Source organism: Mus musculus, chromosome 14 (assembly GCF_000001635.26).
Source record: "Mus musculus strain C57BL/6J chromosome 14, GRCm38.p6 C57BL/6J".
Classification (NCBI taxonomy): domain Eukaryota; kingdom Metazoa; phylum Chordata; class Mammalia; order Rodentia; family Muridae; genus Mus; species Mus musculus.
This window is the reverse complement of record NC_000080.6, coordinates 11126450-11151831: the sequence shown is the minus strand read 5'-3', so window position 1 is coordinate 11151831 and position 25382 is coordinate 11126450. Positions and strand designations below refer to the sequence as shown.

At 40.1% G+C, this 25382-nt stretch overlaps 1 protein-coding gene across 5 annotated transcripts in view; it reads left to right on the top strand.

Annotated features, from left to right (window-relative positions):
• Positions 1 to 25382, top strand: part of Fhit (fragile histidine triad gene) — a 1611970-nt gene that overhangs the window by 10230 nt on the left and 1576358 nt on the right. The window lies entirely within an intron of this gene.

Sequence of the window (25382 nt, the reverse complement as noted above, 5' to 3'; positions counted from 1 at the left end):
GGCGGCAGTAGGCCAAGGTTTCCCTGGCTTGGAGCAATTGCCTGGGCTTGGTTTCTAGGGCGGATTGAACAGCTGGGTCCAATCCTGTGGGTCAAGGGCTGGCTGGAGCGACATGCATGGGTCCCAGGGAGGCCAGGAGCATCTGTGTTTTCAGCACACTCTAAGTTGTTGCTCATGGTGAAGTCCATGGGCCTCACTTGAAATAGCTAAGTTCTGGATCTTCATGGTATCTGTGAGTTTAGGTTTTGTGCAATGGAATGAGAAAAAAGAAAATGTTTAGAATTCACCAATCCATTTATCTGGCCATTTATTTGTCTGTCTTTCTGTGTATCTACCTGTCTTCATTGTTGTCTTCTTCATTGTTGGTCAAGGACTGTTTTGAACAAGTTGTTACAATGTGCAGGTCTTTAGTCTCTGTGAGGTGGTACACACTTTATTAGTAGGTCTGGATTTGGTGATAATGGTGGTCTGAATCTAAAACATTTGCATGGGGTTATGTTCTGAATGCTTGTTTAGCAGCTGGTTGCCCTAGTTTGGGCGGGTGTGGAACCTTTAGGAGGAAGGCTCTTGCTGCTAGGAATACCCAGCCAGTGGTTCTGAGATCACCCTTTCCGTCCTGCCTGCTGTGATGTAAACAGGCTTCACACATCCTCTTGCTGCTGTGACTGGAGATACATGTTCTGCTTTCCCTAACATAATGGTCTCAAGGTGTGAGCCAGAATGATCGATCCTTCCTCTCTTAAGTTGTTTCTGTCAGGTGTTTCACTACGGACACAAATACAACTAATAAGATATTACCATGATATCTTTTATGTGTAGTGAGCACCTGATAAGTGTAATTATTTTTAAAATATTTTACATTTTTATTATTTTGAGCTCAGATATCCAGGTACAATTAAACCCAAACCACAGGTCTTACTAATCACTAGCTACTTGAGTTTGAACTGGTTTCTTGGGCTCATAGAAATAAAATGTTCTCATCTTTAAAATGGGGATTGTGGCATGAATGGTCATGGACACCTTTAATCTCAGCGCTTGGGAGTCATCTCTGAGTTTGAGGCCAGCTTGCTCTACAAGAGAGAATTTCAGGATATCGAGGGCTACACAGAGAACTCTGTCTCCAACAACAACAACAACAACAACAAGGAGGGGGCTGAAGTGATAGCCACTTAATGTTGTACATCTTATCTGTGTGGAATACTGTGCTAGGTATGGATATCACCATTATAGAGTTGTGGAATAGATGGGAAATAAACAGGCAGAGACTGTTATGTAAAACCTCAAGTCCAAGAAGGTCGAATACTGTGATTAAAGGGGATTTGGTATCCTATTCTGATAAAGTAGCCAGGGATACTGAGCAGACACTAACATAAAGGATGAAATGGATCTGGCCATATACATTGGTAGATGTTAAGATGGAAAAGAATTTGCCATGATTAAAGGAGGCTTCTGTGGTTAGTGGAGATTGACAGGATGACTAGATGAGGTTGGCCATAAGGATAAGCTCTCTAGGGCCTGACACTGAAGCATAGAGTTCAGCTATAGCACTGGGCCTCAGTGCTAGAGCTGAAGCTTGCTTCTCGATGTCTGAGATCTTCATCAGACATATCACCTAGCATCTTACCCTGGACTTCTTCCTTGTTGCTGGAACATGAGTTTTCTTTCTAGCTGATACCTCCTATCTCCTTAGGCTACTGTTTCCTATGAATGCACTCATTGAACACTGAGTTCTATGTGTGTTGCCAGGGAATTCTCATTTCTTTAACCTGCCTGTGCTCTGGAAATCATTCTGGTGGTTCCACAGAAAATTTGACATAGTACTACCTGAGGACCCAGCTATACCAAAAAGATGCTCCAACTTGTAATAAGGATACATGCTCCACCATGTTCATAGCAGCCTTATTTATAATAGCCAGAAGCTGAAAACAACCCAGATGTACCTCAACAGAGGAATGGATACAGAAAAATATGGTACATTTATACAATGGACTACTACTCAGCTATTAAAAACAACGACTTCATGAAATTCACAGGCAAGTGGATGGAACTAGAAAATATCATCCTGAATGAGGTAACCTAGTCATACAAAACCACACATGGTATGTACTCATTGATAACTGGATACTAGCCCAAAAACTCGGAACACCCATGATACAACTCACAGACCATATGAAGCTCAAAAAGACAAAAGACCCAAGTTTGGATGCTTCGGTCCTTCTTAGAAAGAGGAACAAAATACTCACAGGAGGAGGTACAGGGACAAAGTGCTGAGCAGAGACTGAAGGAAAGGCTATCCAGAGTCTGCCCCACCTGGTGATACATCCCATATATCTGGTGTCACCAAACCCAGACACTATTGCAGATGTCAAGAAGTGCTTGCTGACAGGAGCCTGATATGACTGTCTCCTAAGAGGCTCTGCCAGAGCCTGGCACATACAGAGGTGGATGCTTGCAGCCAACCATTGGACTGAGCAGGGGGACCCCAATGGGGGAGCTAGGGAAAGGACTGAAGGAACTTAAAGGGTTTGCAACTCCATAGGAAAAACAACAATATCAGCCAACCAGATCCCCCAGAGCTCCCAGGGATTAAACCACCAACCAAAAAGTACAGATGGAAGGACCCATGGCTCCATCTGCATATGTAGCAGAGGATTGACTAGTCAGGTATCAATGGGAGGAGAGACCCTTGGTCCTGTGAAGGCTTGATGCCACAGTAGGGGAATTCCAGGGCAGTGAGGTGGGAGTGGGTGGGTGGGTGGGGGAACACCCTCATAGAAGCAGGGGGAGGGGGTATCAAGGAGGGGGCTTTTGGAGGGGAAACTGGGAAAGGGGATAACATTTGAAATGTAAATAAATAAATTACCCAATAATAAAAAGAACTGTTGACTGAAGTAAGAAGTGATGTACTATGTTTTGATCAGGGCTCCAAGACTCATTGAAAAAGAGCTTATGGATACCACCAGTTTCATTCACTAGCACTTCCTTATTTGAAAATTGGAAAACTGCTTCTAAGGTGGAGAAGTGACTCAACATGTGTCATGGATGGAGTCAGTATCATGGTATTGACTGTAGTTTCCTTGAAACTGGGTCCTGTGTATTTTGTTTCCTTGACTTCTAGACTTAAAATCAACAATAAGAAAACCAAAAAGCAACCAACCAAAACTCCAACCTTTATTTTTCCCTACAATGTCTTGATGAGAACCTATATTTGCTCCACAGTGTATTTCCTACAAAAGGACAGAAGTGTAGTGCCTATTCAACTGTGGCCATTTCCTCATTGTTGGTCCCTAAACTTCATTAGTTCATTGTTAGGCTTTACACTGCCCCAGTTTATGTCTGTACTGTTCATGCTGCAATGAATTATTTCTCTGGTCTATCGATTTTTACCTGCTGTAGAGTAGAGGTAAGGAGTCATCCGTGACATCTTCTGAACTTGCATAGCCACTTTCCCTCTAAGGTTAGGGCTCATAAATGGTGTGATAGCAATATTGTCTGTCTTTCTTCTCTAGCTCCACGAGGGAAGGGGGCATTGCAGTCCTGTTCATCAATCTGTTACTTACCATTCCATTTAAGCCACACTATTACCGCCAAGATCTGAAAGTCAGGATTGTCCTGATGTTTGTTTATCTTGGTACATGGATTGTTTATGTTGAACAGATAGCAGGAATTTACAATGCTGAACCATCAATGAGGGACTCACAAGAAACTTCTCTGTTATCCTGCTTTGTAGACTGACTTGTGACTTTGTTTCTCATGTAATGTGCCATTTTGAGCAAAGGATGCAACCCCTCGCTGCCACATGGTATTTGTAAGCAGAGATGATAACACCGCTAAGCTTAGAGGTGTTGTCGTGAGTAGCAAGTAGAGTGGCTGTAAGTAATATCATAGGAAGTGCCTGGTGCATCACTCACAAAATTCTACCTAAGACAGAATGTGGGGTAGTAGACCTATCTGCCTACAGTCGCAGCTAACAGTTACATGTCTGTCAGGTTTAACATTGAAAATCACAGGTCAACCGTGTTCATATGTTATTTGGTAAAATTTTATATTTACTTTATCATCCAACAAATAAAAAGACCATCAGTTCTGGGCAGGTAGAGTTTACTAAAAATGTCAATGAACACCACACCACCTAGGATTCAGCATAAAAAATAAATGCTGGCTGATGCTGAAGACAGGAATATAAATCAGAAAACAAACACATCTGCAGTACTGTAATATTTAAATACCTTCTCATAAACACTTAAGATTCTCATTAGTCCAACACCAGAAAAGTGATAAATATTAATATTCATCATCAAAGAGAAAGCTTAAAAACCAAAGCAGAGTAAACAACAGTTATCTTTCACAGATTACATAATTCTGGGTGCATTTTTAATTCAGTAGCCTCAAACCTCTATTTTTTTTTTTAATTCTATATGAGGCAAGCTATTTTTATCTAGTACTTAAGTAAGAAAGATATGCATTTAATCTAAAAATTCGGGTGTTTTGTTGATTCGAATAATGTTTGCAGGAGCTAGGTGTGCTGTGTCTTAAGTCTGAAAGAGATCCATGTGTCTGAGCACACACTTCTTCCTTGATCTTGGATTGCGTTGCAAATGAATGTCACTGGTAGTGGGCTTCAGATAGGGCATGAAAAGTCATGGCCGGCTTGTCTTAGTCGCAGGTTCTCTCCTCCCTGGCCAGCTCTAAAGGTGCCTGGAAGCATATGACATACCACAGTCTCAGGGGTAGAGAACACATACACCCTGCAGCCCTCACTTGACTGTGGCCAGGCCTGTTTTGCTTTCCTAGTGTCTAAGTAAGGAAACTCACTTTAGGAGAGCATTGCATTGTTCTGTTACCAAGAAGCAGAGTGCTGGCAGTAGGGAGACCTCGGGGTCCAGCTCTGGCTCCAACTGACATGTATGTCGAGACTCACTTTCCTCTTCAGTGATGCCAGAGCTTGGAGCAGGTCATCCTGAAATCCTAGCACTCTGCAGCATCCAGTGGCGTGGGCTTGAACGAACCCTTTTCTTAATATCTGCAGAAGGGTAACTGTAGATAGATGACTGTATGCTGGATAGATCTGTGTTTTTTAGATAAGTCATGTAGGTCCTTGGCTGTCTTATTCATTACATGAAAAGAGTATAAGGGCAGGCATTGTAAACCCAGGAAAGCTGTTTTCAAAAGCATCAAGTACTGTGTTTGGCATAACATAGGATTTATTGATAATGTTGATAATGATTGATGATGTGGTGGCATTTCAATTGCTGTCGTTATTGTATGAGAAAATATGAATATAGATTATGCCAAGTTATGCAGACTGCTGAAGCATACTATGTTTGTATTTTGATAGCACTTTTCTGTCTCTTTATACCTCAATTTCTTCATCTGAAAATGACGATAGTAAGACATTATACCTCATTGGTGAGTGTGAGTATTAAATAAGGAAATATATAAAATCATATTTCCTGATATACAGCAGTAATCTTTTGGGGGGTTAATTTTTATTATTAATGAAAGAACTAGACAAAAGAGACACATGGTACTGGGGAATCAAGATCCAACATTAATTCTTAGGCAAAATGTTGAGGTCTTCTTAAAATCTAATATTCCAGGTCCTCAGACATAGGTTTACACCTGTGTCTCCACATTGGTGTAGAAAACAAATTAGGATGCCTTCCTTAGATCAGATTGGTGTGGTCCTGTCGTGCATGTTCTCAGCTCTTCCTGATAGCAGCTCTGAGTCAGAGGTGCTGGTTACCTCTGCTTTACCAGAGAGACAGTGAAAGCCCAGAGGGGTAATGAATGTTCAGGCATACACAGCTGGCAAGTGTTGGGTCTGCATATGGCCCAGGTCTTCCATTAGGGGCAGGATCTCTCCTGGAATATGCCATCAAAAGGCTGACTTGTTTGGTAGCTGCTTTTTCCCTGTCTGATGGGGTCTGATGGAGAGGAACCCTCTTTTCCTCAGTGACACAGCAAATTAACACTCAATTTTATTGTTTTCAAGATCATTCAGTTTCAAGTAAGGGGGTGACTTTCAATGGAGAAAAGACTAATTTAAGGAAATGTCAATATTTTTTCTAAAATTGGCAACATCAAAACTGTATTTATGGGATTAAAGAAAACATTCTGCATTTGTATAATGCAAACTCACTTGAAAATATCAAATTTCTGTATCGTTCTTCATAACATAGCTTGCAGCTGTTGGCATCAGTCTATTTTTAAAACACAAAAATAAATTGTTTCTTGCTAACTCCCTTGAGGCAGATATTACATTAGTTGGAATCTATGAGGTCAACATTCTATAAGACGATGCTATTCAACTTGCTAACTAGCTTATCTTACTTAATGCATAAGAAGTAAATTTATTTTAGGTTTTTTTTTTTTGTTTGTTTGTTTTTTTCGAGTCAGGGTTTCTCTGTGCAGTCCTGGCTGTCCTGGAACTCACTCTGTAGACCAGGCTGGCCTCAAACTCAGAAATCTGCCTGCCTCTGCCTCCCACGCGTTGGGATTAAAGGTGTGCGCCACCACTGCCTGGCTTTATTTATTTATTTATTTATTTATTTTAAGTGCAGGAATATTCTCTAAATAAAATGGCCATTGCCACGTCTCACTGATGTCTTCAGTAAGCACATTTGGATGGAGACCACCCATCTATGCTTGTTTGTCCTTTATGCTTCAAATGGAGACAGGTCCCTTTCATGAATCAATGTACTGGGTGTATTTTGATATGTCCTTATTGTTGCCAATATACTCATCTGTTAGAATACATTATTATACCTTAACCTTTTCCAATAGTTAAACTTTAGGGTTCCTCCATCTTTTTTTTTTAAGTTTTCTTAGTAGATCATTTATTGCCAAATTTAACTGTTAATAGGGCAAAACTACAGAGATTATTGAAAAAGTTATATAAAGTTAACATTTATTTTGCAGAGATATGTTACATAGAGAATAAGTCTTAAGTCTTTTGAATATTATTGGGACAGGCTGAAATAATGTTCTGTAAATATCTGTTAAATCCATTTTTTTCATAACTTCTGTTAGTTTCACTGTGTCTCTGTTTAGTTTCTGTTTCTAGGATCTTTCCATTGGTGAGAGTGGGGTGTTGAAGTCTCCCACTATTATTGTGTAAGGTGCAATGTGTGCTTTGAGCTTTACTAAAGTTTCTTTAATGAATGTGGTGCCCTTGCATTTGTAGTATAGATATTCAGAATTGAGAGTTCATCTTGGAAGATTTTACCTTTGATGAGTATGAAGTACCCCTCCTTATTATTATTATTATTATTATTATTATTATTATTATTATTATTATTTTGATTACTTTGGGTTGGAAATCGATTTTACTCAATATTAGAATGGCTACTCCAGCTTATTTCTTCAGGCCATTTGCTTGGAAAATTGTTTTCCAGCCTATTATTCTGAGGTAGTGTCTGTCTTTTTCCCTGAGGTGGGTTTCCCATAAGCAGCAAAAAGTTGGATCTTGTTTCTATAGCCAGTCTGTTAGTCTATTGTTAGTTTATTGAGGAATTGAGTCCATTGATATTAAGAGATATTAAGGAAAAATAATTGTTGCTTCTTGTTATTTTTGTTGTTAGAGTTGGGATTCAGTTCTTCTGGCTGTCTTCTTTTCGGTTTCTTGAAGGATTACTTTCTTGCTTTTTCTAGGGCATAATTTCCATCCTTGTGTTGGTGCTTTCCCTTTATTATACTTTGAAGGGCTGGATTCATGGAAAGATAATGTGTGAATTTGGTTTTATCATGGAATATTTTGGTTTCTCCATCTATGGTTATTGAGAGTTTGGCTGGGTATAGTAGCCTGGGCTGGCATTTGTGTTCTCTTAGTGTCTGTATAACATCTGTCCAGGATCTTCTGGCTTTCATAGTCTCTGGTGAGAAGTCTGGTGTAATTCTAATAGGTCTGCCTTTATATGTTACTTGACCTTTTTCCCTTACTGATTTTAACATTCTGTCTTTATTTAGTGCATTTGATGTTCTGATTATTATGTGATAGAATGAATTTATTTTCTGGTCCAGTCTATTTGGAGTTCTGTAGGCTTCTTGTATGTTCATGGGCATCTCTTTCTTTAGGTTAGGGAAGTTTTCTTCTATAATTTTGTTAATGATATTTACTGGCCTTTTAAGTTGAAAATCTTCATTCTCATCTATACCTATTATCCTTAGGTTTGGTCTTCTTATTGTGTCCTGGACTTCCTGGATGTTTTGAGTTAGGATCTTTTTGCATTTTGCGTTTTCTTTGATTGTTGTGTCCATGTTCTCTATGGAATCTGCTGTACCTGAGATTGTCTCTTCCATCTCTTGTATTCTGTTTCTGATGCTCACATCTATGGATCCTAATTTCTTTCCTAGGGTTTCTATCTTCAGAGTTGTCTGACTTTGGGTTTTCTTTATTGTTTCTAGTTTCATTTTTAGATCTTGGATGGTTTTGTTCAATTCCATCACCTGATTGTGTTTTCCTGTAATTCTTTAAGCGATTTTTGTGTTTCTTCTTTAAGGACTTCTACCTGTTTAGCAGTGTTTACCTGTAATTCTTTAAGGTATTTTTGTGCTTCCTCTTTAAGGACTTCTACCTGTTTTGCAGTGTTCTCCTGTATTTCTTTAAGTGAGTTATTAATGTCATTCTTAAAATCCTCTACCAGCATCATGAGATATGATTTAAATCTGAATCTTGCTTTTTGGTTGTGTTTGGTTATCCAGGACTTGCTGTGGTGGGAGTGCTGGGTTCTGATGATGCTGAGTGGTCTTGGTTTCTGTTAGTAAGATTCTTACGTTGCCTTTAGCCATCTGGTAATCTCTGGTGTTAGTTTTTATAGCTGTCTCTGGCTGGAGCTTGTTCCTCTTGTGATTCTGTTAGGCCCTGTCAGCACTTGGGATCTCTCCTGAGTCTCAGTGTTCAAAGCACTCTCTACAGACAAGCTTTCCTCTTGTAGGGACTATGCACATAGATCTGGGTCTCAGCTCTGCTTCCTGGCTGAAGATGAAGGCTCGCAGGGACCCTGTCGGAGAATCTATGTTGTTTCTGCAGCTCAAGTGCTTTCCTGTGCAGACTGGTCTCTGATCACCTCTCTCTCTCTCTCTCTCTCTCTCTCTCTCTCTCTCTCTCTCTCTCTCTCTCTCTCTCCCTCTCTCTTTCTGGTACATACTAATGAAGGCTCTTTGCATGTAAATATCATCATACCCATGATTAGAGATTCTGCGCTATATCATAAGCTTCAGTCAGGATTATGTGCCTCATTTTTTTCCACATTGCAGGCAGGCCTCATCTATAGACTTGGGATTCATTTAGCTGCTTCTCCTTGGCCATGCTTTGCAGGAACTTCGGAAGAGAACTATAAAGCCTGAAGCTGGTGGGACACTTAGCCACATCGTTCTTTAGGCTTCACTCTTAGAATAAAACAAACACTCTGGATTGGCTTTTCAGCCTAAAGCAACCATATATTATTCAATATGTTAATCTGTTACCTCAGTTTATTTATTAATGATGCATTAGTGGATATTGCTAATCAAATTGCACCATAATAAATATCATTAGGTATGACAGAATGCCTTCAGCTGCAAGTTACAGAAAACCTAATTTAGGTTGTGTGAAACAAATAGGGGGAATGGCTCGTACATAAGGAAAAAATAAAAAATGAGTGTCTGCTCAGCCTGTCAGAGATGTGGGTGCTCCTGTCCTTTTCTGGTGGTCTTAGGATAGCAGTTGTATTCCAGGAGCCAGGGAGAGGTGACAGAGGAGAGTGAGGTGTGTCACGTTCTATCCATCCTGGGAGTTGTTAGCCTGATGTGGAACAAAGGCAGCAGTGGCTTTATCTTGTAGAATCCAAAATAAGTTCAAGACCACCTAGCCCCTTCCCCTCCTAAGGGACTTTCAGAAACATAGCTGTCAAAATGACTAAGTCTGCAGCTGCCAAAACAAAATGAGCTGTTCTCAGAAAAATAACCATAACAAGATAGTAGTTCTCAAAAAAAAAAAAAAAAAAAAAAAAACAAAAAAAAAAAACCTCCTACCCCGCCCCACACTGAATTCTGTGTGAAACTGCCATGACCTTGTCAATAGCTGTGACATTAATAGATGTGACGTTAATAGCTGACCCATAAGTTTAAAACATACTGTTGCTCTGCAAACAAACAAACAAACAAACAAAAAACAAAAACAAACACAAGGGCAGATAGAGTGAGGGACTAGGCCAAAGGGTTACTTAGTCACCCTATACAAACCAACCAGTGCCTGAAAAGGTTACTTGCTACACCAATTAGAATAAGCCATCTACCCTGTTGCCTAAATCTGCCCCTTACAAGTTATAAAAAGTGTGTTCTTTATTTGTTCTGGGTCTCTCCTCTGGCCTGCTTGCTGAGAGGGGGTCCCCAACATGTTGGATCAATAAAAATCCTCTTGCAGTTTGCAGCGATCATGATCTCTGTGGTTTTTGTGAGTGAGGGTCTTTTGATGAGCTCTAACAATATCTCACCGCAGTCAATGTGTTCGCTGTAGAAGTGATCTCACCTGCAGTCTTGACACTTGTAGGGAATCCTTGCTCATGTTCCGATGTCTGTTTTTCTGGTCTAGTCATAAATGTCCATGTGCACAGAAAGCTAAGATTACTCATGTTGCCTTGTTACTGGCCTTTGTGTGATCAGCACCCAGGTCCATGCCTAGAACCTGGCAGGTGGCGATTCCCTGAGCTGCTTTGCACCCCCACCATCTGCATGTTGTTATAGCTTTCTTTGGGTTCTTTAATTCTTAATGGAATTAAGGAGAATAACATTGTGGTGTGTGTGTGTGTGTGTGTGTGTATGTACCTACTTATTGACTTAAACATTTGGAAGTGAAATTTCTTTTCTGTTCCTCTTCCTACAACCTAGTCTATGTTCTCATCTCTTAGGGAGACCCTAAAATGGCTTCCTTTCTTTTATTTCATCTCAGTTTTTTTTTTTAATAGACAGTGGAAAAAAGTATAGACATTATTTCTCTTCCTTTTACAAAGAGTAATGTGCAATATACATTGTTTTGTGCATTAGTTTATTTGCTTTGATTAGTTTATACATTATTTGTATAATGTTCCATTATGTGAATTTTTCATAGTTTTATTTATCTGTTCTCCTGTCTAGCCTTATTTGAAATCTGTGTCTTTCCAACCAGACTGGGCCCAAGTGAACCATAATACTCTAGCCCTGCAGCTATCCCACTAACAGGAGTAGGCAGCTGTATCTTAATTTCTTATCTGACTGCCTTGGCTCCCGTACACTTGAACTTTGCCTCCAGTGTGTAGTTGGAAATGTCTAAAATATTCTGTATCTCCCAAGAAGAGAAGAATTTCTGGTGGTTTTATGCTCATTGGAGACCCCTTGGCTTGGTGTTAGTCTCTTCCATTATCAGACAGTTTCATGTTCTGGATTGGGTCATGAACTAATCCCTTTGTTCTCATCCTAGGAATCATGGAAGTTATTCAGAATATTAGTTTTTGTGCCTTGTGCCTTTTGAGGAAGTTCATCTCCCGGTTTAGTGAACTGTGTGTTTTGACATCTGCATCATCTTGCATCACTAAAGGCAAATGTAAACAATGGATTTTCTTCCTGGTTCTTTTAAAGGGGCAGAAGAGTGGAGCCTCACCCAAAGGGGACACCACAACCCTATCCCAAAATATATTCTTCCATTATTCAGAATTATACCAGATGATGGGCGAGGAGGTAAAGGTATCTAGCTTGCCATGTCTCTGCGCAGTAGTCCCTTGGAGGTAAATCTACATGACTAGAATCCATCCCATGTAAAATGCCCAAGCACTACTTTCTTTGTGAGCCCTTCCAGATTATACTCAGTGAGCCCCCTGGTAGTTTCTCCCTCTGCTCCTTTTACACAGTGCAGATGTCATTTGTTCCCATTTCTCTTTCTAGAGCAGTGCTTCTCAACCTTCCTGAGGCTGCAACTCTCTAATTCAGTTCCTTATGTTGTGGTGACCCCCAAACATGAAATTATCTCATCACTATATTAAACCTTTGATTTTGCTACTGTTATACTCATAATGTAAAAATTTGATATGCAGGATATCTGATATGGGACCCCAAAGGGGGTTATGACCCATAGGTTGAGAACCACTGGTCTAGAGTCTGCTGTCCATAAAGGTAAGGACTAGGTTGGACATTGGATTATACTGCCTACTATGGGACCTGGCACATAAATGCTTAGGAAGTATTTGCTAAACTAGTAATGTCTGTTAACATACTACATAGAAAAGGCAATTTCTGGTACTTATTCAAATCTGACCAGATTAGGAAACAAAGCTAGAGACTTTCAGGTTTTTTTTTTTTTAAGTAAAATTTCCCTTCAGATGACAAATTTCCATGAATTTGTAAGACTTGGATAGATAGATTTCTGGGCACACTTTACACATTTTCTTCTAATTATAACACTTTGCAAAACTGTAGTTTAGCATCCATAGTCAGGAAAGTGACATGAAGCTTTCTAGACTTTGTATGTTTGGTTGTATCTACTTTTGCTGGTGGGTATTTTTATCATGAACACTTCTGTGATGACCAATTGTCACACTTCTTAAATTCCTTAGAAACAGAGAATGCTAATGCTGGAATAGAACTTTCCTAGCTGGGGGACAAATTGATGCAAAAAAGAATAGGAGAAAGCATACAATTTTATTTAATATTTCTATGAACTAGGGGTCTTTATAAGGAAACTCAAACACAGAGGTGTACTTGGGATAAGAGCAGTAAATTGTGATAATGTGACAGGGCAAAGACACTTGGGCTCAGGAAATTTACTGGGTAGAAAAGTGACTAGGATTAGTGTAATTCTATTTGTCCATAATCACACAAATTTCAACATCTGGCCCATGGTGTTACTTTCTTGTATGGAAAAATGTCTTTGGTATAAACATGTCAGTTCCTATCTTCCAGAAGAAGGGAAGCCCAAACATGCTTGTTGCTCCTGCTGGTTTTTAAGTTCCTTTCCTTGTGTTAAAGCAGCATAGTTAGGGTGGGATATTTTGCTATCCTTCAAAGGTGGAAAGTGGTATAATGGTTGACACATTATCTTTCAATGCAGTCGCTATAGATTGTGTTAAAGCAGCTGCTGAAGGGATTGCTGGTAGCTTATAGCTACACTTAACACAAAACTCTCCCATGTTAGCAGCCCAACTCAGACATTGGACTTTTAGAGCCAGACTCAACCCCTGGTTATGCTAATACAAGTTTTAAAATTGATTTTGGATTCTGAGGATGGATTTTGAGTTTGGAAAGAAAACAATTCAAATGGCACACTCTGGGGTTTAGCAGAAAGGGCAGGCACACTCATGAATATATTTGGTTCCCCTCTCCATTCCAATTTGTTGATCCCATGGGAAAAAATTGTGTGCTGTGAAAGACATGGATTATAATCCAAAACAATTTTCTGCAAGAGGAAGTCAGAATTTTTAGGCCCAAACCTTAGACCAAAGAACCCATTTCTTCTTCATTTCCACCCATTGGGGCATGTAGATGGTTACAGTTAGTTTGTTCTTTTACTTATTTAGCTTCAAATTTTTAATTAACACTTAAGACTTTGTATTTCATAGGGTGCCATGTGATGTTTTGATATAAATATATATTACATAAAATTTGAATATCTAGCCCAGTGTCTCTTTTTTAGTGAATTATATTTACCAACTGCTTGTGTTAATTTTCATGGACTTGTTCTCTGAGCACATTTTCCACTCTTGGTACTATATGTGCTTCAAGTTTTGCTGCTGTCAAAACATGTTTTTAAAAATAACCTGTGGGTTTTAATCAGTATAGTCAAGATAAATTAGATTTTTAAAAAGAAAAATCTACCTAATATATAGATCAATGAGGAATTATGTTTATGATTAACTTTTGCTTTTATGTGGTAAGACAGGACAGTTATACTGACATTTAAATTGTTTAATTAATTTTTTAATCTAGGGTGTAATGGTAGGAAATGATAATTACGCCCAGTGATTGACTGCACATTTTCATTTCCTCATCTCTCTGCCTTTTATCCCAGTGGTTTCTCTGAAAGGCAGCATCCTAAGGACCAAGCTTCCTGACGCTCTTTCCCTTCATTGCTTACCTGGCTGCCTCTGTACACATCAGCTCTTGGCTTAAATGTCCCTTCCATGGGGAAACCTTTTCTGACCCATGTGACTTACTTGGTTTTTCGCCTTTTATTCAAGTCTTTACATCCTGAGTTATTTTACATTAATCTCAGCTTCATGTTAATATTTGGCTTTTTCCTTGGACTGTGAACTAAGCTAATGCAGAGGCTGTGTCTGTCTTCAACATTCTCTTATTGGTTCAGTGTCTGGCTCACACCAGATACTTAAAGAGGCCAGAAAGGCTGCTCAGGGACATGTGGGAGCCGTGTTTTTATCTCTTGGTATAAGCTCTCTTCTCTTCTCTTCTCTTCTCTTCTCTTCTCTTCTCTTCTCTTCTCTTCTCTTCGCTTCGCTTCGCTTCGCTTCGCTTCGCTTCGCTTCGCTTCGCTTCTCTTCTCTTCTCTTCTCTTCGCTTCGCTTCTCTTCTCTTCTCTTCTCTTCGCTTCGCTTCGCTTCGCTTCGCTTCGCTTCTCTTCTCTTCGCTTCGCTTCGCTTCGCTTCGCTTCGCTTCGCTTCGCTTCTCTTCTCTTCTCTTCTCTTCTCTTCTCTTCTCTTCTCTTCTCTTCTCTTCTCTTCTCTTCTCTTCTCTTCTTTCTCTCTGAGTGTGTTTTGAGTATCACCATATCGAATTACTGAAGTAGAAAGACTAGCTGACATTCTGTTTTCAAGTGACCATGCTTTGACCCACTTCTTCTCTAGTAATGTCATCTCGATTGTATCTCATTGCTGTGCTTTCTTGAAGGCTGACAGGCGGAACAAGTTGCTTCAGTGCACAGTCCTCATCTGTCATATAAAACACTTTGCAGATTCTTATTATGTGAATGAAATATGGAGAGAGGGATGGTGTTCTTGTTGGGCTATCATGATAATTGAAAGTAACCATATCACAGACCCAGGGGAAAACATGGGAAGAGAGACCTTTAAGAAAGGCAACAAATCAGGAGGTGAGCCTCCTCTCCAAGCTCACAGGCTCAGGATGCTTGCTGCTATCAAAAGGTTTGAGACTGAGATAGCACATCCTTTCAATGTGCCTTGGCTGGCATCACCACACCCCAGCTGCCACTCTTATTGTCCTCAGGAGACATATTCTAAGGAGCCTTGGGCATGGGCTCTGTACCCTCTTCAGTTGGGAAAGAAACTGCTTTTGTATTCCAGATCAATAAAATTTGGAGAGAAATTGGAAATGTGCTATAAAAAATCATTAAGCAGAGAAATTCCATCTTGTTTCTGGGTTTTGATTCAGAGGAAATAATTAACACTGGACTTCTCTTACAGTTTATATTTTACAAGCTTGGCCCTGGTGACTTAGAGTATCACACACTACTGTATCAAAGACACTTGCTGTCTAAATGGTTTGGTCCTGTAGATGGAAACTGTGCTTCCTGGAGTCCTTTTAGTTAACAGGAAGGGTTTTACTTTACACTGGCAAAAGTTTTAACGTGATGACAGGAAGTGGTACAATTCAGCAGTTATTCAAGCCATGACTTTGTTATAGTTCGAGATAGCTTTAAAATCACTTAGTCGAATAAAATTCTAAAGTACTGTAACTGCCAGGTTGCTTTATCTAATTTATGAACCAGAGGCAAAGGAATCAACAATAACCCTCCATTTGCCATTATTAGATTAGCTATTTCTGAAACCACAGAACGTATATAACCCTTTACTTTGTGCTCACTTGAATTCAGTCATTAATCTTTGATGGAACTCTCATTTAACCAAATGCCCTTGTTTACAACAAGAAGCACGTTAAGTCTTTTGTGTTCAGAATTTGATATGGCCATCTTAGAGCATGTCACCCACAATGGCACAATAAAGTTTTAGACTATTCATTTGTGTTCCGCCAAACATTTCCCAGTCATTCCTGTCTGGGTCCTGTTTTGCTTCCCAGCTTTCAAAAAGACATTTTTAGGTTTGTAAGTCCTCTATTTTTTTCAAGAATATAACAAGACATTAACAAACATAAAACTACTTGTAGCAGCTCCATAAAATTGATTTTTTCAAAATTATATAAGCATCTGGTGGTCTGAAAATGTTTCATACCTGATATTTAAAAGATATTTGACTATTGCCAAAAAGGAATCGATTCCTCCATGCCGTTTCGCTAGTGGATGTTGTCATATGCCACCGGGTTTGGAGCTCACAGACTGAGGAGAGAGACTGACTTGGATTTTTCCCTAAACTTCCATTCACACCAGACCTTGGACCTACATTTAGGAAGGCCCATTAACTGTTAACTGTAACTACCTTTCTGTAGTTCCTTGTTGTGCAATAGACTTCATAATAGTACTTACAGTATGCACATCAGATATTGTCATTAAAATAAGCATTTGTACTTGTCCCTATGCAAAATTTTGTTGATTTGAACAATACTTTATTGGTTCCAAAGTAGGTTGTGTAAAAGAAATGCTTTTATCTTTCCAGGAATTGATAGTCTGGTATCTTGACCATAACTAAAAGTGACATGGCACATAGTTACTATTTTGCATCTGACCACATATATAGCTTGAGGATGAGTCACTGGCATGAAAGTGGGTTTCAGATGCTGATCATAGCTCATGAGCAAGATCCATACCTCCAAGGAGTGTTGCTTCATTTACAGTGACATTTAAAACTGAGATAATGGGTGTTTTAGATATAGGAGCTAGAAATATATTACACGTCCATTAAAAAGGGATGTTGTGGACCACTCATTGTTACCTTCCATGTCTGTGAAACTTCTATCCATGTTGTAATGTGTGATTAAAATTTACATACATGTTTTATGAGTAGTGGAGATGGCTGTAGGTAAATCTACACCATTTTCACCCAGTTACCTTTAGTCCTGTAGCGGTGAAAGGAACAATAGTACTCTGTGTTGGGAGATCTGTTTGCTGACATTGTCCTTGACATTGATATGCCCTTCATCTGTCTTGGAGAGGTCACTGTGGGGTCAGGACACTTGCATGGCTCTTATATTGTGGAATAATTTTTCTTCATCTGTGCCATCTTTCTGTTACCTAGACTAATGAGTCACAGAAGGAAAACTTCCTTAAGCTATCAAAGTTTAGCAAGAATAAATAGGTCTATGGTGTTAGTATAATGCAAAATAAGATAGCATTTAATACCGTCTCTGCATCAACATCATAGTGACAGTGCCCTCACTGAGTCGGAAATTGAGGACTTACTGAGACACACCATCTGGCAAAATATGGAAGGCCAGTTTTGTGCCAATTGAAAAAGCTGTGTCAGATCCAACTCTTGTGCATTTCGAATATTATCAGATGCCTTGGAAAACGTTTATCACTTTTTAATTACAAAGGACTAAGGGATTTCAGTGCCCCAAAGAAAATATCAGAAGCCCAAAGGTAGAACTATTACCCAGTGGATGATAAGATGCAGCCGTTAACCTTGAGCTCGTGTAGGAAATAAGGACAATCTCGTCCCAGGGTCTTTTTTAGAAGAGTCAGAGGAGTGGCATGTCCTTGATCTGTCTAAATGGAGCTGTGGAGCAGGTCTTTCTGTTATTCTGACGGTTGCCCAGCTTCTTTCTCCTGCGGCATGGCCAGTCCTTGGAAGCACATGCCAAGAAATCAGCTTGCTTCTGCATCTTGGCCTATCATGTAAGCTGTGGTCTGTCATGTTCATTAAAATGAAAATTTGTCGAATGGAATTTGCCCGACTGGCAGAATAGTTTAAATGTCAGATGTTGTTAGGCCTGGATATAAATATTATGTTTCTATTGTTAATTAATTGCAGTGCCTTAGTACCAGTGATCCAAAATCCAATTTAGTCTGCAATAGGCCTGTGGATATGGGCCAGAGATAATGAATGCAGAGGGGAAATGTATTCAGACTTTCCATTGTATTTATCAATGTCCTCTTAGAAAAATGGCAAATTTCAGTGTGTCACCGAAGTTCAAGAGGTGCCAAGCAGGACAGAATTAAGACTCATGGTCTTTGGAAACCTCTTCCGTGTTACTGTTGAGACTGCTCACTGCTTCTACTGTATGTCTTCGTGTCAGAATGCCAAAGGGGTCCTTCTCTGTCCCCTTTCCTTTCGTCCCCTCTCATCGGCCCTGCCCCATCTGTTGTTATGTTTGAAGCTTACTTCAGAGTCATAGGTAGAATGGGGGCAACCCTGTGCAACTAGCCCTGTGCTCCTGTATGGCATTTCCCTCTCTTCCGTTGCTGTATATCATTCCTCTCTTCTGCTTTTTCATCCCGTGTTTTGGTCCCCAGGCTCAGCAGCCTGTCTGTCAAGTCTGCCTCTGTTTGTTAAGATCATTTTGCTTCCAAATTGAGCTGGAGGCTGATTATCACCCAGAATAATGCTGGTAGAATTGCCTGCATCAGAACCGGGGAGCAGAAATCTTGCTACCGGTGCCCAGACTTCCAAACTGATGTTATTGCCAAGCCATGAGCCAACAGGCTCTGACTGCCATCCGCAATCAATATTTTGTTGAATGCTTGCTGTGAGTGTGGCATCTTACCCTGCCACCTCCATGGGTTCCAGAAGCAAATGGGTGTGCCAGGAGGAGAAGGGCTAATTAAGACTTTGGAAGGCAGGACTGATGTGGTCCAGTAGTCAGGGACCCTCATTTAGTTCCTGGCATCCTGTTCCATGCCAGCCTCCCTCTGCCCTTCTGATATGCAGGGCAAGAAGCAGAGGAGGAAAAATGAACTTTGGTCTGCTTTGAGGGTCCCTGTCCAACAGTGTCTGTCAGATTAAAAATGAGAGGGAAGGAGGCCAGAGAATCTTCCAGATGGAGAGTTCAGAGGAGGGCACAACCAGACTCCTTTTCTTGATGACGTAGCTGGGCCATTTGAGCCCTTGGCCAGGAAACAGGTGTTGCACAGACTGTTTCCTAGTCCTGAAGTGGAGCAGGATCTGGCAGAACAGGCATCAGAAGCTCTGGGTGGGTGCTGGTTCAATGGGTTACATACAAGCTCTCTGGTGGAGGTGCAACACGAACTGCGGTTCTGGGCAGCAGGGGCTTGCTGAGACCATAGCACTGACAGTCACTCTCTCTGCCTCTCAGTTACACAGTTTTCTAAATAATTTCCATATGCATTAAAAAGTGTCCAGTATTGGGATCTGAGAGGAAGAATTTGTTCAATTGAGAGCAAGTATTTACAATAAGACTTGAGGTAAACACTGACTGTCTATTTGGACACCTTTAAAAACAGATTCTTTTAAGCACGTATCTGCATACATACTCTCAGTTTTTCCTAAAGATGAACCTCTTTTTCTCGAATTCAGACTAGCAGAATTTGGGGGAGGGCTGTTGCTACTGTGAACAGAGCTATTTGACTTGAAATGTCATCCCGTTCCAAGAAAACATACCGGGAGCATGTTAGGGCACCCCTGTGCAAATGTCATATTGCCACAGGGTGTCCCCTGGAGATGAGTCCAGTATGTCCTAGTCCTGTCTGGTGGTCACAGACTCATTGACCCCCCATTTTCAGGGACCCAGCCCAGATCAGGTCACACTCCCAGAGATTTCATGGAATTTGATTTGCCTGGAATTCTGTGAATCTTGAGGAGGTAATTATTGACCGCCTGGCATTCTACTCCTCAGATGTCACCTAATGACTTCCACATCTCATGCTGCTTGGCAAATTTACTTTTGCAATGTCTAGCAAATATGACAGTATTGAACAGGTATGACGAAAGTGTGCTATGTGTGTGTGTATGTGTGTGTGGGGGTGGTGGTGGTGGTGGTGGAGGTGCACTGATATATGCCTCAGGCCATGGAGGATGGGCTTGAGCAGGGAGATTTCTGTTTTATGAAATTCTCAAAAAAAAAAAAAATAGGAGAAAGTAAGGAGTGGTTGAAATCAAAGGACAAATCCCTAAAGCAACCACAGCTTTAGAATTCCAAATCATTGTATGCTAGCAATAGTGAAAACATACTCGGACATTAAGCAAGCTTTGCAGTGTGCCTGTTCCTGGCTAGACACTCTTCTACACACTCTTCTAGCTGCACCACAGAGCAAGTCACTCTTAAAGTTATGGATTTGAGGAAGGGCTTCTGTTTGTTTTTTACAACGTAAGGTAAATCATGAAGGTAAAGGCTATTCTGAACCCTAAAGTACGTCCAAGGTTTGTGTATAGAATATAGAGATATAAATTCAGACACAATTTCTAAGACTACATAGGAGAAAATGTTAGGTTTGGGGGCTTTGCTGTTATTTCTTGTGAGTGTTAAGTCACTATGCAGATTGTCAAATAACTCCATGCATTTAAAAATATTCATTTATCATCAGGTGGTTTAACCAGACCTGTTTTCCAACTGCCTGGTTTTTACCGATATGTAGCAAAAGGTTTTAGAAAGTGGTTTAAGAATCTTCTCTTAGTTGAAAATTGGCTATCATTTGAAAGACTGTTGCAGTAATTTGTCTGCAGTAACAGCTCACTGAATGCAGCATAAAAATGAAAATGAGCACTGAATTTATTCAGTGTCTTCACTGTTGTACCTGAATGCACAGCCTCTTTCCTAGCTATGTAGATAATTGTTACAGACTTAAAGGTCAATAACCAATCCCTCAACATGGCAGTTAAGTCGGGTGAAGGCTGCAGAATTTGACAGCAGAGCAAAAGTCTCAGTTCCAGGGAACCTTGCCTTATGTAGGGTGCAGCTGGATGGGTCTTAGAAATAGCTTTCAAGTAAGCCTGTCTGTGTACTGGGGAAGGCTAGTCCTTTACATTCCGATCAGTAAGGGATCTGTGGGCTGGGCCACGGACTGAGGGGTTTGGATTTTTTTTTTTTTTAAAAGCTGGGAGAAAACACCGAGATAAATCAGTCTGTTATTGGCTTGTTCTACTTTGGTTCCATGCTTATTTCTTTGAGGAGCAGCTGAAGCCCAAACCTATTTGGATTCATTTAAATCTAATTTATGTCTTGCAGAAGGTCATCTGAAGGGTATAGACACTGTCTGCTCTGGAACAGAGTGTGGTGAGGTTAGACTAGTGGTGAGTGGTGGATAGAGCACCTTACAGTTGGAGGGGAGAATGTTTACCTGATGGCACAGGTGTAGGTCTTTGCATTTGGGAGTCAAAAGAAGGACGAGGCGTATTTTGAGAGGTGATTCCTGACTTTTGCCTAGAGGTTGGTATTTGGATTATGGGAACAAGAACTTTTGGATTCTGACTTGCTCCTGTTTGGTACACACACACACACACACACACACACACACACACACACACACACACACACGCACATTTTCAGGAACTAAAAATGTTATAAAGGCTATACTTAGGGTGCTCTGTGTTTGTGTATTCAGCAAATATTTTATCGAATGATTTTGGATGTTGGCATAAAATCTGGGGCTTACAAAGCACAAGGCAGGCAGGTTTGTACAATAATAGGTCTAGGTTTTAAATAACAGAATGTCTGATTAAGGTCAGAGAATATAAGCACACTGAACACAACACATTGTCATGACAAGACACTGCAGGGATGGCCAAAGCTCCTTCCCGCCACTAGTCCCTAAAGAGAAGCTGCCATGAAGACAAATTTTAAATCCTATTTCACAAAAAAGCTTTTGTTTATTTATTTGTGTATGCATGTGTAATGTGTGGGTATGTCTGTAGGGTCATATGTATTATGTCATGCTTGTAGAAGTCAGAGGATGACCTACAGGTATTGGTTGTGGAGGTCTTTCCATTGTGGAGGTTCACAGATCAAACTCAGGTTGTTTTGTTCGGCAGCTAGTGCCTTTACCTGCTAAGTTCGTTTTCCAGCTCCTTCCAACATAGTTTTACAGTCCCATTTTACACATCTTTCCCCATTGTAAGACTTCGAGAAAAGAGTGCACACTGCTTGGTTGCTACTGGATGCTGAGGATCATTCATTTCCCCAAGCTTGCCCCAGCCCAGGTACTCAGTCCATGTGATTGTGCAGTGTGATGGACCATCAATCCCCTAAGAGGTGTGCATGTCTTTGTTGAGAGAGGGGTGTATAGTGCCAATAGAATTGTGTGAAATTTGATCCTTCTTCCTAAGAAGTATAACTTTTGCCTGGCTCTGTCGGGGACACATGGCTTTGGAATCTTTATATTTTGAGAAGCTTCAAGCCACAGGGAGAGGCCACATGTGTTATAGCAAAAGTCTTAGCTAATCTTAGAGACTGTTGACAATTATGTGGCTAAAGGGCCACATATGATTCTGGGCTCTAGCTTTCAAGTCTTCAAGTGAGACAAGGCATTGGAGCATTCTGCAAAGCAATTCCCCTGTACTCTCAGAATTCCTGAACTGTGGAAACTAGGGATATAATAAATAATTATTTTTTTTGCAAGTTAAGCATTTTTGAGTGCTTTGTTATGTAGCAATAGACAAATAATATATACTTCTCCAATTAATACTAACTTCAAGTTTGACTAAGTCATTTTTGTTGGCTCTGTTGTGGTTCCTGTTCACTTAGTTTCCCCCACGCTTAATTTTCAAACCTTCTGAATGTATTTCTTATAAAAATCAAATTACAAGATTTAAAGACTATTATCTGGAAAAACTATTTGACTAGGTGTTTCTGCTCCAGTTAGGACAGCTACTGGCGTGGCTAACTGTTGGGAAGTGACGTCTCTCGTGTTCTCTGTTCACCAGGCTGCTCTCGCTTCTTTTGCCTTCTCTTCCCATCTTCTCCAGAGGATTCATTAAGCTTCTTTATATTGTTTTGTCCACTGGTTTGGAAATTTCTATTCAGTTGATCATCAGTATCTTATGTTTTTAAAATGTAAAATGGAAACCTGGATATGGTAGGCATGTTTTACTCCTAGCACTTAGGAGGCTGAGAAAGAAGTACTGGGGGGTTGGGGCCAGCTCTGGGACCAGTGAGGTCCCCTTTTCAGGAGAAAGCCAAACAAGCCAAAGGGAGGCAGGGAATACATACAAATGCTTTTTGAGATGCACAGTTTCATGAAAATGTCCAAATGTATGGAAGACAATAATAAAATGATCATAAACTACCCTTTTCTCAGACTAATTCCTCCACGTTTTCCCTGTTATATCTACCACCACCCAAGTCAGAGAACCTGACTTCTGTGTAAGACATTTCTTTGCTTTTAGTTTTAGATTTTCTTTCTACTAACATATTCCCAAGCAACCTAGTATTTATTTTTGTCCTTTAGAAATGTGTGCAAATGGAACAATAGTAAGAAAGACCTTTGGCGCTTTGCTTTCACACCATCCTTGTTAATATTGATGACAGTTCCATTGGCTTTTCCGACTTGTACATTATTTTATTGGAAGACTATAAATGTTTTATTGTGCTGCTTTGATATGGGTTGTATGTTGCATTTTGCCATTTTATCCAGGGTGTTTGTTCTTAAGCAGTTTTTGTATGAATGTTGTGAGCAAGGTATGAGAGTTTGTGGTTACGTAGGAAATGTTAGCTAACTTTAACAGGTTCATCAGATATACAATGCTCACCCTCGGGTTAACACTCCTTAACTACGTATCTTGCTTCTCATGTTCTCAGCTTCATTTGATTTGAGAACCTTAAGCATTGGTTGCTTTATCTCAACTTGACACAGGCTGGAGTCATCTGAAAGGAGGGACCCTTAATTGTAAAGGGCCTCATAAGATCCCACTGGAGGGCACTTTCTTAATTAGTGGTTGATGGGGGAGTGACCAGCCCATAATGGTGTTGCCGCTCCTAGCTTCTATAGGAAAGCAGGGTAAGCAAGACATGGTGAGCAAGCCAGGAAGCAGCACTCCGCCATGGTCTCTGCATCAGCTTCTGCCTCCTGGTTCCTGCCCTGTTTGAGTTCCTGTCCTGACTTCCTTCAGTAATGAAGTATAAGCTGGAAAACCCCTTTGCCCCCAGGTTTGTTTTGGTCACAGTTTTCATCACAGCAACAGTAGTCCTAAGGTGACACCACTGTTGTTTCCTTCTTCTTTATAACCAGGATTATGATTACTTCTTTAAATTTGAGTTATGATCAGTATTCATTATTAGGTAGCTCCATGGACTTTCTCTGGTCATTCTTTCCTTATATGAATTTCTCTGTATTAAACTACATCTTATGTATTTTTTCCAAAGTGAACTCCTTTAAACAGACAATCTTTTTAAAAATCTGACTAATGTCCTTATTTCTCTACTGTTTTTGAATAATAGCATAAGTATAATTTATTGGATTGTTAAATTTAGTAAACTGTGACCACATTCCTGGGTCACTGCCTTGCGTTTATCTTATGGATGGGTAACGTGTCCTTTTGTGGCTGTCTTTGTTTCCCGTTTCTGAGTGAGCGCAGGAATGCCTTTCTGCCTCGGATGTTCTGCAGTGTCATTTGAGTGCATCTAAGTTTTGAGTTTTTATTCTTTATCATATGATTTTGATGTGCTTTTGAAGAGGACTCATAGCTTTCATTCTAGAAAATTTATATGCATTTTTTTTTTAAATATGGGTCTTTCTCTTTTCACTTACAATTCTCTATTTTGCTTAGCATCTCTATATATTTGAAATAGAAAGGATTTCAGACCATAAATCTCTCACATTTCACAGAAGAAAATATATTGCATTTATTCTAACCTAAATTATGCTTTCCCAACCCGATTATGTACTATGGAACTAGGAAGAACATGAAACAATTGTGATACTTTTCTATGGAGGAGGCTGTGTTAATATTCTAGGGTTATACCATTACCTATGACTATGACCTATTCTTTGGTGGTCATCTGTGAGTGGTAAAGGATTCTTTGTTGGAGTTAAGGAAGCAGAGAGAAATAGGAAGACCTAAAGTCATCACTTAGAAAATTTAAGGAGAAAAATAACTGTAGTAGTTAATAATTCTCAACTCCTACAACTTTAGGAGAATGAGAACCCAGCTACGAATATGAGAAGAGACAGAGTACAATACTTTCATAGAACAACTCTGTGAATAATGGTGGATGCTCCACATCAGCCTCCAGAACCTTCAGCCACTATCAGTTCTCAACAGCTGTCATTTTGCAGTGTTCTTGTGGATTCCATTGACTAGACTGTGACACGTGGGTAGTGTATCTTGGTGAGCAGGAAGTTAACAAGTAAAGACTTGATTTGCAATGTGAAGTTGTAGCTTCTGCTCTCCTGTGGTTTTTTCCTAAAAGAAGGCTGCGTTCTTGCCAGAGAAAGGGAGGTTGTGCACACCTAGGCATCTGCCATCCCCTCTTGTGGACAGCAATGCTAAGCAGAACTCCAAGCCCATGTACCCTGTATGAATGGAATAATATTCCTGAACTGAAATATCTTGTGGCAAGTGGAAATCAGCTGTATGAAAAAGATGATAACAGGACTAAGAACATAAATGCTTGTTCAG